Consider the following 18,202-nt stretch of genomic DNA (forward strand, 5'->3'; position numbering starts at 1 on the left):
TCTTTCTTTCTTTCTTTCTTTCTTTCTTTCTTTCTTTCTTTCTTTCTTTCTTTCTTTCTTTCCTTCCTTCCTTCCTTCCTTCCTTCCTTCCTTCCTTCCTTCCTTCTTCTTTTTTTCTTTTTTTAAAGATGTTATTTATTTATTCCTGAGGGAGAGGGCGGGGCAGAGACGCAGGCAGAGGGAGAAGCAGGCCCCATGCAGGGAGCCCAATGTGGGACTCAATCCCAGGTCTCCAGGATCACGCCCTGGGCTGAAGGTGGCGCTAAACCGCTGAGCCACCAGGGCGTCCCTCTTTCTTTTTCGTGAGAGACACAGAGAGAGAGGCAGAGACACTGGCAGGGGGAGAAGTCGGCTCCCCACAGGAAGCCCGATGGGGGGACTCAATCCTAGGACCCTGGGATCACAAACTGAGCCAAAGGCCGACTCTCAGCCACTGAGCCACTGAGGCACCCCCTTCCTCCTTTCTTATTAAGATTTATTTAGTTATTTAGTTAGTTAGTTAGTTAGTTAGTTATTTGAAAGAAAGGGAGTGTGCACGAGTGGGAGGGGCAGAGGGAGATGGAGGGAGAGACAATCCCAAGCAGACTCGGAGCCGAGAGTGGAGCTCAATGTGGGGCTCGATCTCAGGATCCAAGCCAAAACTGAGAGACAGATGCTTACCCGACTATGCCACCCAGGGACCCCAGGCTTCTGATTTCTTTAATCCATTTACCAAAAACAAGCCTTACTGATCAACAGCCTTCAGTTTCTCAGGTACATAGCTAGATTGACCCTCCAGACCTGACTCTTTTCAAGAAAGATCTCCATTTTAAATGGCAATAATGATGTTTCTCTGCCCCAAATCCAGACCAAGTTGGGGACTCACTCCTTCCCATCCCCTCAGTGTATGGTTCTGAACAGTTGATTCCTGCGTAGGACCATGAGGCATCAGGGGAGCTAAGCCTGAATCTTTTAATTTCTAGTGGAAACTGGGTGCCTGGGTGGCTCAGTCAGTTAAACGTCTGCCTTCGGCTCAGGTCATGATCCTGAGGTCCTAGGATTGAGTCCCACATTGGGCTCCCTGCTCAGCAAGGAGTCTGCTTCTCCCTTTGCCCCTCTCCCCTGCTCATACTCTCTCAAATAAATAAATAAAATCTTAAAAAAATTTTTTTTTTTACTGGAAACCATTTCTGCTCAGAGAAGAGGCCACTGCTAGTGATATAAGTAGCAGAGTAAGTCCACACACATGGGGAAGTAGGTCCACTGGAAACTTCTGCCAAGGATCAGTGTTGGTTCCAGGGGCCAATCAAGGCCCACAGGCTTAGGAGGAGGGAGTGTCAGGACTCCACCGAGGTTGTGCAGATTGAGTTGGATGCAACAGCCTCTGATTAATGGTTGGGGGTCAGACATGGTCAGACTGTGCTGGCTGAGGGGTGCATGCCCAGGCTGTGAGGGGGGCGACTCGGGGGCTGGGGGCGCCTGGCATCCGGCTCCTATGAGTCAGACGCAGCACTCTGACTGCTTGGGGTATTTCACAGAGAGGTCCCAGGGATTTCTGGGGGCAGAACATTTGCTTTCTAGGTGTGTATATTTTAGTATGGGGGTGTCCTCCTAGAGGGCATGGAGACAGAAAAGGGGTAAGTGGTGGGTGGAGCGAGCTGCTGAGCAGCGAGCTGCGAGCAAGGGAGGGAGATAAAGCACAGAGTCTGGGAGAGCTGAGAGCAGGCCTGCGGGAGGCAGAGCCGCTCAGGAGGTCTTGCCGCTCGGCCACGCCCTGACCACAATGACCCACCGGGTCCCAGGAGGCGGGTGAGGAGCCACCGGGCAGGAGCAGCTGTGGAAAATGGGCCTGAAAGGAGGATCCAGCACATTCATTGACAGTTTGTCTTGAGCTGGGCTTGTTTAACTTAAATGCTTAGAACGTCTGAGTAGCTTCTCCCTACAGCACACAGATCAGGCTGGCCTCGATAATCCTTGGGCTCGGGGCAGGGGGAGCCTTGCCTCGCTGGCCGGCCCTGTGTCCTGCACTCTGGGAGGCCTGAGCGACCCCCTGGCTGGTTGAGGGTCCTAGCAGCGCTCCCCCCACCCCTTTGAGGCTTCCTGCACCCCCCTCACCGCTAGACAGAAGGTGGACAGGGTGTCTCACGAGGCTTTCTGGGAGAGTTGTGGAAAGAAAATAGCCAGAACAGAGGTCAGCACCAATGAGAAAACAGTCTATGCAGTTTCAACCTGATTGGCTTTTAAAAATAAGCCCAACAGGAGGCTTAAACTGCATGATCCTCATCTATCCTTTGGCTCTCTGCCCTTGGTCCTTGGGCCACCATCCTTCTTCCCTTCCTGGCCCTGGGGCTGCTTCTCCAAATCCGTTGCTGTCCGGTCCTCCCCTGCCCACCCTGAGGAGCTAGACCTTCCTCTGCCCCTTCTCTCCTTTTTTTTTTTTTTTTAAAGATTTTATTTACTTATTCATGAGAGAGAGAGAGAGAGAGAGAGGCAGAGACACAGGCAGAAGGAGAAGCAGGCTCCATGTAGGGAGCCCGATGTGGGACTCGATCCCAGGACTCTGGGATCACGCCCTGAGCGGGAGGCGGCCACTCAACCGCTGAGCCCCCCAGGCACCCGTGCCCCTTCTCTCCTCTCGTGCCTGATCCCTCAGGGTCACCTGTTCCCAGGTGTCTCTCCTGATAGCTGACTTCTTCATCCACTGCCGCCCCACCAGCTCTGTCCCCTGAGTAGTCCCTGAAACTCTGGACATCCTCCATGCCCTGCTTCTTCCCATCAGCACCAGTTCTGCCTCCCTCACCCCTACTATCGGTTCCCACGGTTATGGCCAGATCAGGCCCCGCCCTGTCCCACTGAGACGCTGCACAGCCACCACCTGTCTCCTGGCAGCTGGCCTCCCCTCCTCTGGTCCACATGGCAGCTACTGGGATCTTTTTAAACTTTTCAACTACACAGTAGACCACACTACTCCCCTGTTAAACTTTTCAGTGGCCCCTGCTGACCCCAGGAAGACGCCCAAGCACCTGGCAGGGAAGGGCAGCATCCCGATCACTCTGCATTGCCTCAGACTTCTGAATTCCCAGGGGCCCTGTGTGGTTCCCCACCACAGCCTTCTAGACCTCCCTGCCTTTGCTGGGGCTGTTCCCTCCTGAGCCCTCCTCTGTGTGCTGGGATGAGGCCCCAGCAGGGGGCTCGGGGTTTGAAAGTCACAGTGCCCACCTCTTACTAAGCCCCAGCCAATCCCCTACTCTATGGCCCCAAAGATAACGAGAGGACCTTTGACCTGGCTGAAACAGGTCATTTCTCTCGACAGCTGGTGGTTTCTGTGCATTTATTGCTCATGTTTGCTGTCTGCACACCAGAAGGGGGACCAGCCCCCTACATCTTGAGATGTACCAAGCTAGAAACAGAACTGAGAGAGGAGCCTGAGCAATGGTGACACATTCTATTCCTCAAAGCAAAGGGAGGAAGAATCAGAGGTGGCCTTATGGATTGTCTCTGCAGACCAGGGACTCTGCTCTTGCGATGGACAACAGCAGCCCTGGAGCCGCTCACCACCCCCGCTCCACCTCCAGTCTCAGAGAATGCAGGTTTTGTTTTCTAACTCCGAGGCCTGCGTCCTCCTGCAAGTACTAGTATTTTATCCCATCACCAGACTCTAGCTGTGTTGGGGACATAGTAGGCAGATAATAGGAACCCCTGATGCCTGACAAGTGTCAGCAACCCCCTCTTCCACCCCACCTCCCGCCCAAATCTCTTTCCACCAGTTGTTTGACAGTGCTTGTTTCATAGCATCTTTACCGGCTCTGGGTTTTAAGCAATTAAAAAAAAAATTTTTTTTTTTCAAAATAGTTTAGTGGGTAATGATATCTGGTTGCATTTCCCAAGATCTTTAAATTGTATTCCTTCACTTTGGAGAAGTGCTGCCTCAAGTGTTCCCCGTGTATTGAAGGAGTTTGTGTTTTCTCCACCGATTTGGGTGGGTGAGACACACCCCTCCACGGGCATTGTACTCGGCTGGGGAGCTCCGGGTAGGAGGGGGGCCAGCCCCGACGGCTTACCCCAGCTGTGTTCCCAGACTTTTTAACCAAACAGCAGAACCTTTTCTTAGGCAATTCCACAGGCCCCTCCTTACAGACAACACGCCTGAGGGGCGGCCCGCACGGGCACTCGCCCCTCCAGAAGCCCCTGTCTTACCTGAGGAGGGGCCGCTGGGACCGTCTCTCTTCGTCTGAAGAGGGGGCGCCACCGCAGTCAGGACCTGAAAGGAGAAGAGCGGTTCACCGAGTGCCGGGAACTCAACCGACAGCTACCCAGCAGCCCAGAACAGGTGAGCCAGGTGCAAAGACCAAGGGGCCCCACCTGCGCCCGAGGCAGCGCCACACCCTCCACGTCGCCAAGGAGAGGGTGTGGACGCGGCTGTCCCCGCGAAGTGCAGCCGGAGGGGGCGGGGCGGGGGTTCGTGCGCAGACCTACACGGGCCTGGGGGGACGAGGGCTGACAGGTGAGGAGGACTGCGCCTGACGGTGGGAGGGAGGGCATCTCCACGTGGACAGCTGGCGGGGCCAGCGGGGACGTGCGGGGCGGCGGCGAGGGGCTGACCCAGAGCCCAGCCTCGCGGCCTCGGATTGATCTGAGAGGGGGAAGCCAGAACAGTCGGAGCCTCCCCCAGGAGCTGTGTGTAATCTCGCAGAGATACGTGGGGGTGGGGAGAGCCGAACCCAGGCCTAGAGGAGGGACAGCGGGGTGGGGGAGGCAGGAGGAAGCCGCCCTGGGGGAGCGGAGGGGAGGGGAGGCTGGCCCGGGGAGCTCAGCAAACACCCGGCCACCTCAGCGGGTCTCTTTAGGGGACGGTGGGGAGCACACGTGCGGGTGGAGGCCTGGGACACGATGCGCGGGTTCCCTCCAGACAGGCGCCCCGGCGGGTTGGTGGGCGGGGCCTCGCGCCCTGGCCCCGCCCCGCCCGGGCTGGCCCCGCCCCTTCTCCAGGCCCCGCCCCACCCGGCCGCTCTCGGCCCTCGCCCCCGGGCTTCAGCTTCAGGCGCGCCTCTGGCTCCTTAGTCCCGCCTTCCAGCCCCAAGTCCGCCCTCGACTTTCCAGCCTCATCCTCCGCTGGAGGCCCGGCCTCCTGGCCTCAGGCCTGGGAAGTTCAGCCCCGCGCCCCGCCCGGCTCCGTGCGCTGCTCCCTGCTTGGCCCTGCACCTTTTGAAGCCAGTTCTGCTGCCAGACTCTCTTTACTACCGTCACATCTCCGAGGCAACCGTTGCTCCCCAGCGCTCCCCTGGACCAGCTCCCGTCATTTATATACACTTATTTTGCACATCACTCAAACTGTGTTTCAGAAGAATCTGAAAATTTAAGTCCTAGTCCCTCGGTCCACAAGCCAAAGATGTTGCAGAAGGGCTGGCAAGAGTGTTTCTTCACTTGGCAAATATCTGGCTCTCTCTTGCTTAGAAATCTATAGGGAGAAGCTCCAGGGAGACCTGAATTCTAGGGCTGGGTCTGCTACCTGTCTGAGCATCAGGTGCCCCCTTCCCTGTAACGCCGGGGGTCACTCCAGGGTCTTGGACAGCCACGAGCATGGGTACCTGATGTTGCCACATTAGAGTGGCAAGAAGGAAGCCACAGCCCCTAGGTCCTCTGTTCCCCTAGGGACCCTTTCTCCCCTGTGGACACCCTAACTTGTTTCCTCTGAGTTAACCACCTGGTAGGCATCCTTCCCCACCCAGAGCCTGGGGCGTCCAGATGCGGCCTGCTGTTCTGGCCTCCATGAGAGGTCCGGTCCCCTGTACCTGGCACGTCTGTCTCTTCACCCTCCGTAGGCTGATGACCTGCATGCACCTCTGTCCTTATCTTCTCTGTGGGCTGACCTGACCCTAGGCCACAGACTGGCAAACATCTAGAAGAGAACACGAAGGAGGCAGCCCTCTCCTGAGCCATCCCAGCCTCTGAGACTCTCAGGCCCCACTACCCTGGAGTGGGGAGGAGCTCACTCTTCATCCATCTCTCTGTGAGAAGCTTCTCGAGGAGACCTTTTGTGGTGAGACCTTCCCCAAACTGTCTCCCTCCAGCTACACAACCTCCCTCCCTCACCAAACTCTTCTAAAAAAATTCTCTGCACATTTTTTCAAAATAGAATTAAATGACAGCAACTGGCTATTTAGGGAGGGGCTCCCAAGGGGCAAATGGGATCTCTACAACCTTGAAATTACAGGACTTCTGTTTCCTCAAAAGAAAAGAAAAACACCTCAGATCATTGATATTCTCAGCCAGACTGTGTTTTGAAATATGCTCTCCTCTGTCCTTTCACCAACTACGGGCTTTCTGCCTCTTTGAAAATAAGATCACATCAAGTCAGGGATTAGAAATAGGAAAAATTCAATCAGAGCCTCCCTCGGGCCCGCTACACATCTCAATACACTCCCAGGCCAGCAGAATCAGCTCCCGCTACAACCCAGCTCAGCAGCATCATTCAAAACGCACCGGTAGGATATGGTGAAACAGAAGGACCTTTCATCCCCGAGTGAGCGAGGCCTGCAGGGCTGCTCTCCTAGCTCCGGAAGCTGGCGGTGCCTGGGCCAGTGGAGTCGGGGCCTCTTGCTTAAATAGGCAGTGGGGCAGGGCGGGCCTGGGGGGCGGGTGTGGAAAGTGGGCTGTTTACCCAGCACAGTGCGGCAGTGTCTAGGGATCCAGTAGTGGTCCTGAGCACGCGCCTGCCTGCTTGTCACCAGGAGCCTCAAGGCCGCAGGCCCCTGGACCACAGACCAGCACCTGGAGTGACCTCTGATGGACGTGCAGCCCCAAGTGAAACCATGTCCCTAGATGCTTGGTCCAGGTTCCAGGATGCCTCTACGTCCCCTGAGACACAGCCCAGTTAGCAGAACCAGCTGTGGAGCTGGATGGATCTGCTCCCTAGACCAGTAAGTGGTCTCAGGGCATCTCTCCAAGCCTCAGTTTCTACCTTATTTCTTTCTTTAATACTTTATTTATTTATTCATGAGAGACACACAGAGAGAGGCAGAGACACAGGCAGAAAGAGAAAAAGGTCCCTGTGGGGAGCCCAATGTGGGACTTGATCCCAGGGCCCCGGGATCATGACCTGAGCCAAAGGTAGATGCTCAACCACTGAGCCACCCAGATGCCTCCGTTTCTACCTTTTTCTGCAGTTTCTCCTCTCTTTCTGACTTCTTAGATCCAGAAATCATGTGTGCAAAGGGCCTGGCACCTTGGAGGTTGATTTAGTTATCCACATGCTAATGCTGGGGCCAGGTACTGTCAACAAGGTTCAAACCCAGAGATATTTGGAAACGTATGTAAAGTGACACAGTCCTCCAGCTGAGTGTCAGGGTCAGGTGTCATGCAGAGCTGTGACTAAGTTGGGTTGGCAGAAATCCCTTGGGCTGAGGGTGAGAAGCAGTTGCTGGGCTTGGGAAGGATCTTGACTGTACTCTGGTGAAGGAGTTACCCCTACACCTCCAATACCAAGGGAAGGGGAGAGGCATGGTTGGACAGGCTTGTCTGTGCATTGGTGGAGACCTTATTGGCTGGGTGCAGAAGAACCCCAGAGTCACTGCTAGGGATGGCTGGTGAGAATGGGATAATCAGACCCACAACTCAGCAGAGAAGTCTGCTAGAGCAGGATTTGGGAATTATTAGAGTGTAGGTTAAATCTTAGGAGTGGCTGAATTTTTGTCAGACCACTTATTTTTTCTTTTTCAACTGGTCCATTCTATATATTTTTTAAATATTTTATTTCCTTATTTGTCATAGAGAGAGAAAGAGAGAACATAAGCAGGGGGAGAGGCGGGCAGAGGGAGAAGCAGGCTCCCCGCTGAGCAAGGACTCCATCCCAGGACTCCAGGATCATGGCCTGAGCTGAAGGCAGACATTTAACCAACTGAGCCACCCCAGGCATCCCTTCAGCCAGTCCATTCTAATTCCAATGTCTTGTTATATCAGCTTTTGTCTTTCATATTTTTGTAAAAAGTCAGACATTCCCTCTCTCTTTCTAAGTATAATTATGCATAAATCCTCCCCCATTTTTCAAATGAGTCTGTTTTCTTCTTACACAGAGTGAGTCTTACTTAGGACTGCCATGTGGTTAGGACACTCATGTGTGGTTCAAATGGCACATTTCTTCCTGAGAGTCATCTTGTCTTCACTATTTGTGATGTCAGTTCTCTTGTCATTCTTATCTGATTTCAAATGAACATATCTCCCTTCAGCTTGCCAGATCATTTATCATTCCAAATTGTAACTAGCAAATACTGATTTCTTTCTCTCAGGCTAACCTTGAAAGGCACGGTGTGCGTTCTTTATTTCTAGGCTGAGCTGTTTTTTTTTCATCTCTTGAAACTTTTCTTGTATTGTTTCTTTTCTGACATTTCCTTCATCGTGTGCCTCACCCCGTTTATCTTTCTGTCACCTGCTGTAGGGCTGTGACACCATTTCCCATTTCCCAGTGGGTTATTTGTACCTCTGATTGTCTTCTTTGTCTGCATTTCTGGTTTGACATGTCACTTTATAGCCCGGACATCACTGCTTTCTTTCTTTGCTCTTTTGTTTCAGTTATCCCGACTTCTACTGACAGACATGTTTCTTTTCTAGTGTCCACCATGGAATTACAGCTTTTTTGAGGGGCTTGGTGGTGGGGGTTCTGATCTATTCTATTAGTAATATTTTTTGGTCACATTTCTTTCACAGCAGCTATTACTCACTCCATCTCATTTGTTCCTGAAGCCTTTCAGATTCCACCATTTAAAAAACAAACTGATTGACATTTATTGAGGGCCCACTGTGTGCTGCTGCTGCTTTGTGTTTAGCACTTGTAGGAGCCTGCTGCTCTTCTAGGTTTGGTACAGCAGAATTCTGCAGGTAGAGCTGCTTTGAAGCAGGTTCTGTTAACTAAGATTTATTCCATTTGTTCCAAAAAAGACTTAAAATGTGTTCTATGTACAAGATAATAAGACTTTTTTTTTTTTTTAAAGCAGTGAGGGAATTAGAGCTAAGAGAAAATAAAGGTAGAAAAAGCAAGTAGAAACCGAGCACAGATCCAAAAGTAGTGTGCAGGGGGTGAGTGTCTCTGTTTTCTGATGGCGGCCTTGGTGGGCACAGACAGGCCATGTCTTACAACCAAGGCTTCTCCTTTTGATCTGTGTTGGTGGTGTTGACCCTTTGCTTTAAGTCTCTTGAAAGTCTGCAGCACAGAAGAAGCCCCCTAGGTGGGGAATACTTACTTAAAATTTTTTTCCCAATAGGGATGGAATTGGACAGAGACAGAGGCAAGATATACCCGTGATGGTGTGGGCTGGCTCTATGTAGACAGTAGGACAGCCACCTCCTGCTCTCTTACAAAAGTTGGTATTGATTGAACAACTAATCAGCTGTGTATTCCCTATGCTCTGAATCAGGTAGCTTCCCTGTTTTGGGGTGCCAAGTGTAATCTGGGAGTGGAAGGCTTCTCGGGGTCTCTCTGTTCCCACAGAACTCCAGAGTGGCCTCATTTCACACCTCTCAGGAAACAGTTTTCCAAGTGACAGATTGATTGGTGTATGGGTGGTTACCAAAAAAGAATCTATTTTATTAGCTATTTGTCTTTCAAAGTGAAATCGTTTTGTAAAACTTGATCTTGGGGTGCCTGGGTGGCTCAGGTCGTGGTCTCAGCTTTCTGGGATCCAGCCCCACTCCGCGGGGAGTCCACTTCTCCCTTCCTCTCTGTCCCTATCCTCAGCCCCACTCTCAAATAAATAAACAAAACCTTTTAAATAAATAAATAAATAAATAAAAGTTGATCCAAATGTCAACATCCTGGGGTTTAAGAAGGTGCCCTCTGGCTTGGAGAAAAGATCTGCAGACCCTACAGGGGAAGAGCTCCATGTCAAGCCCTTGGGTGATAAGCCTGGGTTGTGCCACCCAGCCTCAGGCTCTCTGGGGAGGGCGGTACGAGGGGCAGCTGGGCACTAAAGGGGTGTTGTAAAAGCTCATCCTGATGCCTGAAATGATTTTTTTTTAAATATACCAAGGAAAAATGAAAATCTAGACATTTACACAGATGAGAGACAATGTACAGGAAATTTTGCTTCAACTTACTCATTTTTTTAGATTAAAAACAAGGAACTATATCAGATGATTAAATTAGTATTGGGGGGACACCTGCAGTTGGGCGCCTGCCTTTGGCCTGGGGCGTGATCCTGGAGACCCTGGATCAAGTCCCACATCGGGCTCCCTGCACGGAGCCTGCTTCTCCCTGCCTGTGTCTCTGCCTCTCTGTGTGTGTCTCTCATGAATAAATAAATAAAATCTTTAAAAAAAAAAAAAAAAGCATTTGGTTTTTCTGTTGGTGGCAGTTAAAGATGAGAGAAAGACAGAGAGGGAGTGAAAGCCATGGAGGAAAGGCGGAGGGGAGTTCTGCCCCTGGAAGCCTCGGGGGGCCCAGCCCCCATTAGCCGGGCAGCAGGCAGCGGGCAGAGGCTCTGCTCGGGCCTTCCCTCCGCCCCCCTGTCCCAACCAGAGTCGAGGCCAGTCACTTCCAGCCTGTGGTCCGTTTCCGGTCCCTGCTGCTCCTCTGCCCTCCGTCCCTGGGCTGCCTCACTTCTCGTCTTTTCAGCTGCACAGCTCCAGGCTCGCCTTCGGGCTGTCCCCCTGGCTCATGTCCAAGCTTGGGTCCCCAGCACAAGCCACTCTGAGGTCATCTGCCCCTTCATCTATCCAGCACTGGAGCTCCCTCCGTGCAACGAACAGATCCCTCTACCCAGCCTGGTCTGGGGGGGCCTTTGGTGCCGGCCCAGCCTCCCTCTGCCTCATTCCTGCCGCTCCTCCCCTCCCACTGGTTGGTTCTGATGGCTCCCACCCCTAGCTCTCGTCTTACCTGGAACGCACCACGCTCTTTCACGCCTGCGTGCCTTTGAACATGCTGTCCCCAGTGTCCGCGACACCCTCCCCGTTGGTCCACCTGGCACCCATCTTCTGCGGCTCAACTCTGCAGCTGCCAGCCCCCGTGCTTCAGTCGCACCCCCACCGGGCATCGGACTCGTAAGCCTAGGACCCCCTGAACCCCGAGCCCCGAGCCTGATCCCCGAAAGGCACTCGGGGAACCAAGGTTGGATTAACACCATGGCTTCTGGCCAGGCCAGAGTGTCAGTCATCAGAACGTTCGATTCCCTCTGTATGTACCAGGTGGCACAGCAAGGGCTGTGAGAAAACTTCACAGGTGTTTGAAGTAGGGCATCAGGTAGGCTGCTTTGTATAAAGGAAGATTCTGGAATCACATAGCGAGAGTGGCAGAGCCTAGACTCTGAGTAAGACTTGTCCGTGGCCCCATCCTGGCCAGTGTTTTGAGCCCACAGGGCTCCCTAATGCTCAGAAGGCACCCACAGGCAGGGGAGGAACCCCCCAGGAGTCTGGGAAGGCTGGTGGCCACCGCCTTTCCCTCTTTGTGGCCACCCTCTTGCGTCCCAGAGGGATTTGAGGTGGATGGTGCCACTATTTGCCCTTAACATCTGAGTGTGACTCGGTCTGTGGGTTGTTCTGTCTGGGCAGAGCTGGGGCGGCCGGGAAGGGAAAGCCAGTAGGAGCCAGGCAGCTACTGTTGGGGGTCCCTGGGTGTCAGAGGGCCATCCTGGCCAAGACTTATCATCTCTCATCAGGTCCTTCAGCCTGGTCTCCACCCTACATCCTCCACACAGAAGCCAGAGTCCTCTTTCTCCTTGCAAACCTGAGCACCTCCCAGCTGGAAACACCCCCAGGATGAAACCCATGTCCTAGGTCCACCACACCCTGCTGTGTCACTGCTCGCCAGTCTTATCCTCCCTCCTCGCGCCTCCACAGCTCTCCTGCTCCCTCCTGCAGTCCCTGGTCTCTTTCAGGGCGGATGATCTTTCCTCACCCTGTCCCCCCACCATCCCGCGCTGGAACCCCTGCTGGCCTGGCTGGCTGCTCCTCCCCTTCAGGCCTGAGGGAGGCCTCCCCAGTCTCCCCTTAGTTTACTATCAGGGAATCTCGTAGGGAGCACCCTCTGCTCCAGTCCCTGCCTCTGAAGGTGTCACCTGTCAGACAGTCCTGGCCACCAGCATACAGACAAGGCTCTGGGGGGAAGAGTATGCCCCAGATGTGACCCTCCAAAGGGAGACATCAGACCTGGTTCTGGGCAGTTGGGGGCCTTATCGGAGGAGGGGGACTATCCAAGAGGCAGGCGGTTGTGTGGAACGTGCCTGAGCTCTGGCCACGTGGACGCTGCACTGAAGGCTCCCTTGCGGACGAGGGCCGGGGAGGGACAGAATGGGGTCAAGGACAGAACCATGGGACGCATCCCATTTTAGCTTTGGTGAGGAAAGAGGAGCCAAAATGAACACTTGGGAGAAGGCGGAAGAACGCAGAAAACGTGGCTAAAATAGAGCTCTGTGTTTTTTTGTTTTTAATGTAGTTCTCGGATAATCTTACTTCTTTTCTTTTTCACTTAGAATAGCTGGAAAAGGAGGGCCCTATGTGGCAGGCCCTGGATGAGAAAACCATGTGTCAAAGCTGTTGCCGACTCCCTCATTCTATTTTTGCCTTCCTGACACTACCTCTTTGAGCCCCGACCAGGGATCCTGGTCTGAGGTGGCCAGCCCTCACTTCGTTCTCCAGAAACCACCAAAAAGCCAGCTATTCACTTCTCTTGACCAGAAATAAATAAATGCATTAGACAAATGTTCTCAGGCAACCTTGAGGGATGTGAACACAAAATTATCCCATGAATTATTTTTGTTTCCTTTCCTCAGTTGAAAGTTGGGTGGTTTTTTTGTTCCCATTAGTACATTGAAGTTGGACAGTAATTAATGTTCTTAAAATAGGACGCCCGTATTCCCAAGTTTAGAAAGAAAAACCACCGAGGAATGAAAGGACGTGGACATATGTGAAATGCCATTTCTATCAGCCACAGAATCTTTTATGAGCCTCGGTGGGGAGCGCCTGGCGAGTGGGATTTGTGGCGGAACACGCCGAGGCAGACCGTGTCTGTGGTTGCTTTTCATTCTGTTCCCAGCTCCAGGTCAAGGAAGCCTTTGACATCGTGGCCAGGAGCCGTGGGGGTTCACCAACCTCTAATTACAGTCCTTTTTTAAAAATATTGATGAACGGTCCCTCTGTTGATTCAATCGTTTTTAAACACCGAGGCTGTAGCGGTTGGCTCCGCGCAAGGGAACAGACTCTCCGGGCCTCTTCGGGCCACAGGGCCTCTTCCCGCACCTTGAGGCTCTGGGACTCTTTCAAACACCGAAGTAGGAAAACTGTCGCTCCGGGTAGGGATGGGGGAGGTCACTTCAGGATTCAAAATCAGGCTTGGCTAGGCTGCAGGGGGAGGCCCCGCTTTCCCCAGATGGGGGCTTTTGGCCTCTGCTGCTTCTAGACTGGGTTCAGGGTGGAGGTACGGAGTTTGGCAGAAGGGGCCACCATCCTACTCCCACTGCCCCACGGCCTGATGCCCCACTGCACATTTGGTCACCCTGTCCCTGACATGTCTGCCACCTGAGTTGGAGGGAATCAGTTCTAGTCCCATAGGGTCCAGAAGAGCTAAGTGCCATCCATCCCATCTTGGGCACACCCACACAGAAGGACCTTGCAGACCCAGCTCCCCCAGAGGCAACTGACTACAGTGTGAGGGTGGGTAGTGGTCCCCATTCTCCTGGGGGCTTGGAGCCCAATCAGCTACTTCATGCCCGCACTACCAGCTTTTCATAGCCTGTCCACAATCAGGTATTGACATGGCTTCAGTAGTAACCTTGTCTAGAGAAGAGCACCTCATTATAAATGGGGAACGTCCGTGTTGCCCGTGATACCCCAAAGCTCCTGACTCCGTGGGGCTGAGGCCTAGTTCCTGAGGTCATCATACATCCCCACATTACAGCATAGCAGAGTGGCTACTATTGTCACCATTTTACAGATGAGGTGGCCAAGGCTCCAAGAGGAGTGCATGCTCCCCAAGATCACCATGGAGGAGGTGGGATTTGAATCCAGCTCTGCCTGACTCTGAAACCAGAGCTCTTCTCAATCCACTCTGCCACAGAGCCTCCTGGTCCTACTTCCTGCCTTTGGCAAGTGGCCTCTGGAAGGGGCACCCTCAAATACATGCCACGTGGCCCTGGGTGAGGGTGTCATGAACTCTGCAGAGGTGCCCACAGCCATGGTACTTCTTGTCAAATGCTTCCCAGCTCTGCCGGGGTACCCCCTTAATAGGGGGTTGTTGTTGACATGACCCATTTGGACTACAATTTTAAGAGGTAATTATGGATCAGCTTGGTGACCATCAGGCCCTTCTGCTACATCCTAGGAAATGGACCTAACCCTGTTACAGGGTAAATCAGATATAATCAGCTCCTAATTCAATATGGTGGCTCTAAAGCAACATTTATCAAGATTCAGAAGCTGGTCCAATGAGTTAGACAACAGTGGTGGTTGGATTAGACTCAGACAAGAGGAACCCATTTGCTGATAGTTTTAAAAAGATTAGAAAGACAAAATTTTTCCAGTATTGCCCATTATTAGAGACACACATTCATGCATTCTAGACACAGACAAGGGCATCTTTCAGACTGGCCATGTGCACACCTTGGCCTCATCCTGCCATGGTTCATCCTTCAAGTCCTGACAAAAGTGCCCAGACACCTGGGACACCTTCCTGTTCAAAACTGAACCTGGGCAAAAAGCCAGCAGGCAAGGCTGGCCATTCCTGCCCCTTCTGTGCCCGAGAATCCTAAAGCTCTCAGCTACAGAGCATAAGTATGTGGCAAACTTCTGACCGGCTCTGACTGGGATAGAATCTCTTCTAACTGGTGGTTAGGGAGTCACATAGGCCAAAGAATATTGGATGACTGATTGGATCTGTTACTTTTGCATTGGATGGAACTTTACGCCCCTACCTCCTTCCCGAATGCCAGCCAAGCTGACCGACCACAATCCCAGGCCCACACCAGGTACTTCTCTGCAAACTTACGGAGGCACTGGCCCCCAAGAGCCAACAGCGGTCCATAGACTCCTACCCTGGCCTCCCTTAGCTCTGTGGGCCTGCCTCCCAGACCTCTGTGCAGGGCTTGACCCCCTTCACCCACACTAGGGCTGGCTAGTGACCTTCCCCTGACCCATCAAGTCCCCTCTTGGGCTCTTGCTCCCCCAGCTCCTCTCACAATTGCTAAGGCCTAAGCCTTATAATAAATTCCTTATTCCACCACATTTACAGTGATTCTGCCTCGATTGAACCCTGAGTGATAGGGCACCCACCTCTCCGGGTTGACCTCATTTCTCTCTCCTGGAAAACAGGGATGGTGTGAGACATGCCAGTTCCAGGAGCGGGGCCCGAGCCTGGGACAGACTCTGGAGTGTACATTTGTCATAATCTGCGGACAAGCTTTGGGCCAGAATCATGACTTGGTTGGGCTTTTCATCTTGACACCAGCTACAGGGGCCCCACACACCAGGACCCTCATGAGCTCAGTGGACACGTTTATGTTGGTGGCAGGTGATGTGGGGTGTCCTGCCAGTGGTCTGATCTGCTCTGTGGCACTGTGGATGCCATGACAGCGTGTTTAAGGCATTGCTGCTCTGGGCCTTTCCTGACGGGACACTGACGTCTCTGGTGGGAATGCAACCCCGCCTGGGACATCATTCTCCCGGGAAGTCAGTGTGTGCTGAGTTAGGAGGCTTCCAGGAGGCTGCTGAAAAGGCGAGAATGGCTCTTGGGACAGAGAAGCGCTCTGCTGACTTGCTAGTGAGGAGGCTTTTCTCCCGTAATGACGATGAGCTGGAGCGTGGATGTGTAGACGCTGGATCAGGGTGCCGCACCTCCTCTGGGCCCAGGTCTGGGCTCCCACTGTAATACCCTGTCCCCAGATGTCCACACGGCCCATCCTTCACTGCATTCAGCTCCCTGCTCAGATGCCACCCCCTCGGAATAGTCTGTGCCACCCTGCATGAACTAATGCCCCCGTCCGTCACCCTCTCTGCCCTCACCTTCTCCATTTTTCTTGCCAAAATATCATCACTTAACACATGATGCATATCCATTTGTCTTTCTTCCTCTCCTAGAAGGTAGAGCTCCATGGAGGCAGTGCTCCTGTCTGTCCACTGCTGGATCCACGACACCCAGGACAGCACCGGGCTCATAGGAGACACCACTGCAATCTGCGGCAGCTCAGAACTGATCTTTGCCCACAGAAGCATCCTGATCTCACCTCTACCTCCGTCTTCATTTGTGCTGGAAAACACCAAAGACGGCACCCCCAGCCTGGAGGAAGACTGCTTCCTGGTGTCAGGAAGGCCGGTGTGATCAGTGAAGTACCAAACGTGAGTTCTCGACACCAGGGGTTTAGTCTTTTCTTCGTATCATTACTCTTGATCTTAGGATCTGTATCCATTTTGGAAGTGGATTTGGTGTGATTAAATTCTTTTCTAACCTAATCCTTTATGGAAAACAAAAGTTTTAAATGGAGTGAATTAGATTGGATTTGCTGATGTCTGATTGCTTGCATGATGATTCACCCCGGCTCATTTCAGAACCGGGGCTGGGCATCAGGCCCTGAAGAATATTCCACTGGATCTTGTAACGGAGGAGAGACTAGAAAAGCCGTGCAGGAGTCAGAGGGCCCACGGCCTCTGAGGAGCAGAGCTGTTGGAAAGCCCATGCACTTTATTTTGCAGGTAGCACCATCCCTCCTGGCAGGGCTACAGCATGGCTAGGATGGGGGGCAGCGTTACAACCCCTGGCCTGGGTTCTCTGTTTTCTCCTGGAGTTCTCAGGACCGCAGCTTAGAAAACGCAAGGATGGGTGCGCCGGAGGAGGGGCCGGCAGAGGACTTTCGGTAGCAAGATTGAGGGTCAAGCCGAGGTCTCTCAAGGAGGAGGATGAGGGGAGTCACCTGTGTCCCAGGCCCACCAGCCACTGAGGCACGAGCTCCCAGAGGCTGGTGTGTTTCCAGCTCAGCCCAGTACAGAACCTGGGGGTATCATGACAGCAGGAAACAACGTTTCCAAGAATATAAGATAGAAAAGAAAGCGGTCCACCCAAATTGGAAACAAAAAGGCACCGGTACTTGATGGGACGACTTGCGACCCAGAACCTGGTGGGAGACCCCGTTCGTGGCAACACTAGAAGTGGGAAGCCGGGAGTTTCCTCTCTGTAACCCCAGGCTCCCGTGTGCAGGCTTGCCAGGCCCTGTGGGCCGAGCTGGGCTAGAACCTGGCTTTTACATAGATATTTGGTAACTCTCAGAAAAAGAGATTTCGCTCTTCTGCTGATTTGATTTTTTAACTTTGGGGATTTATCACTTTTTAATCTCTAGCTTTTGGATGTAGACAGCAGGGTTTCTTCCTCCAAGACAGGTGTTTTGATGAGGGCTTGGGGTCATAGCCTTGGGACTCACGGCTACGTCTTCCGTCCTGCTGGCCCGGCCGGTGACGTTCCCACTCCTCTCTAGACTGCCTGGCCAGTCTTCACGGGAGGAGACACCCAGGATCATTCTGTCTGAGAGGTCTTAGGATCCATTCCCATCGTGAACCCAGCTACACTCAGATGAATGTGGAGGCTTGGGGTAAAACGCTGTGCCAGACGTAGTGCCACGAGGCTCATCTCACTCAATCCTGGACCCAGGCCTAGTCTGAGAAGCCCTCAGAGGTCACAACTTTTGCCCTTGGTCACAGCAAGACTGAGATCTGAAGCCCCATGGGTGTGTCGATAGAGCCTATGCGCTTAGCCAGCCTGTCACTCTTCCCATGGGGCCCATTTGATGATTCATTTCTTATTCTATACCCAGAGACAATGAGGCGGAAACCAGAAGAAAAGGGGGCTATTATGATATCACTATTTGCCGTTTACCTAAATTAGATCATAAATCACGGAGCTACTTGAAAAATATACATGTCAACCTCCTGAACATCTAGTTATCACTTAGTGCCGTTTGATGGTACGCATGGTATAATTAACGCTTTCGTATAGAAAATAAGATATTTTCTGTGAAATGGGAAAAGGAATGAGAAAGTGAGTTTCACCTGACCCTCCTCTTCCTTGGAGACAGAACGACGGACCCGTGGTGGTGGGCGGCTAGGGGCTTGGGCAGGCAGGTGGGGGGTAAACATTCCCAGCCCCTTCCAGTCCCCTCCAGCTCCCTCCAGCCCGCAGGGTGCACTGGAGGGGGAAGCCTGTCACCTAAGTAGCAGCGGGCCCAGCTGAGTGATGCTGCCGAGCCCCAAATAACTC

At 52.9% G+C, this 18,202-nt stretch overlaps 1 protein-coding gene across 1 annotated transcript in view; it reads right to left on the bottom strand.

Moving 5' to 3' along the window:
* Positions 1-18,202, bottom strand: part of SMPD3 (sphingomyelin phosphodiesterase 3) — an 82,442-nt gene that overhangs the window by 25,000 nt on the left and 39,240 nt on the right. Inside the window, exon 2 of the mRNA XM_072816338.1 lies at positions 4,177-4,240. The gene's annotated coding sequence lies outside the window, so the exon portion shown is untranslated. The remainder of the gene's footprint in view (positions 1-4,176; positions 4,241-18,202) is intronic.

The sequence above is a fragment of the Canis lupus genome, chromosome 3 (assembly GCF_048164855.1).
Source record: "Canis lupus baileyi chromosome 3, mCanLup2.hap1, whole genome shotgun sequence".
NCBI classification, from domain to species: Eukaryota; Metazoa; Chordata; class Mammalia; order Carnivora; family Canidae; genus Canis; species Canis lupus.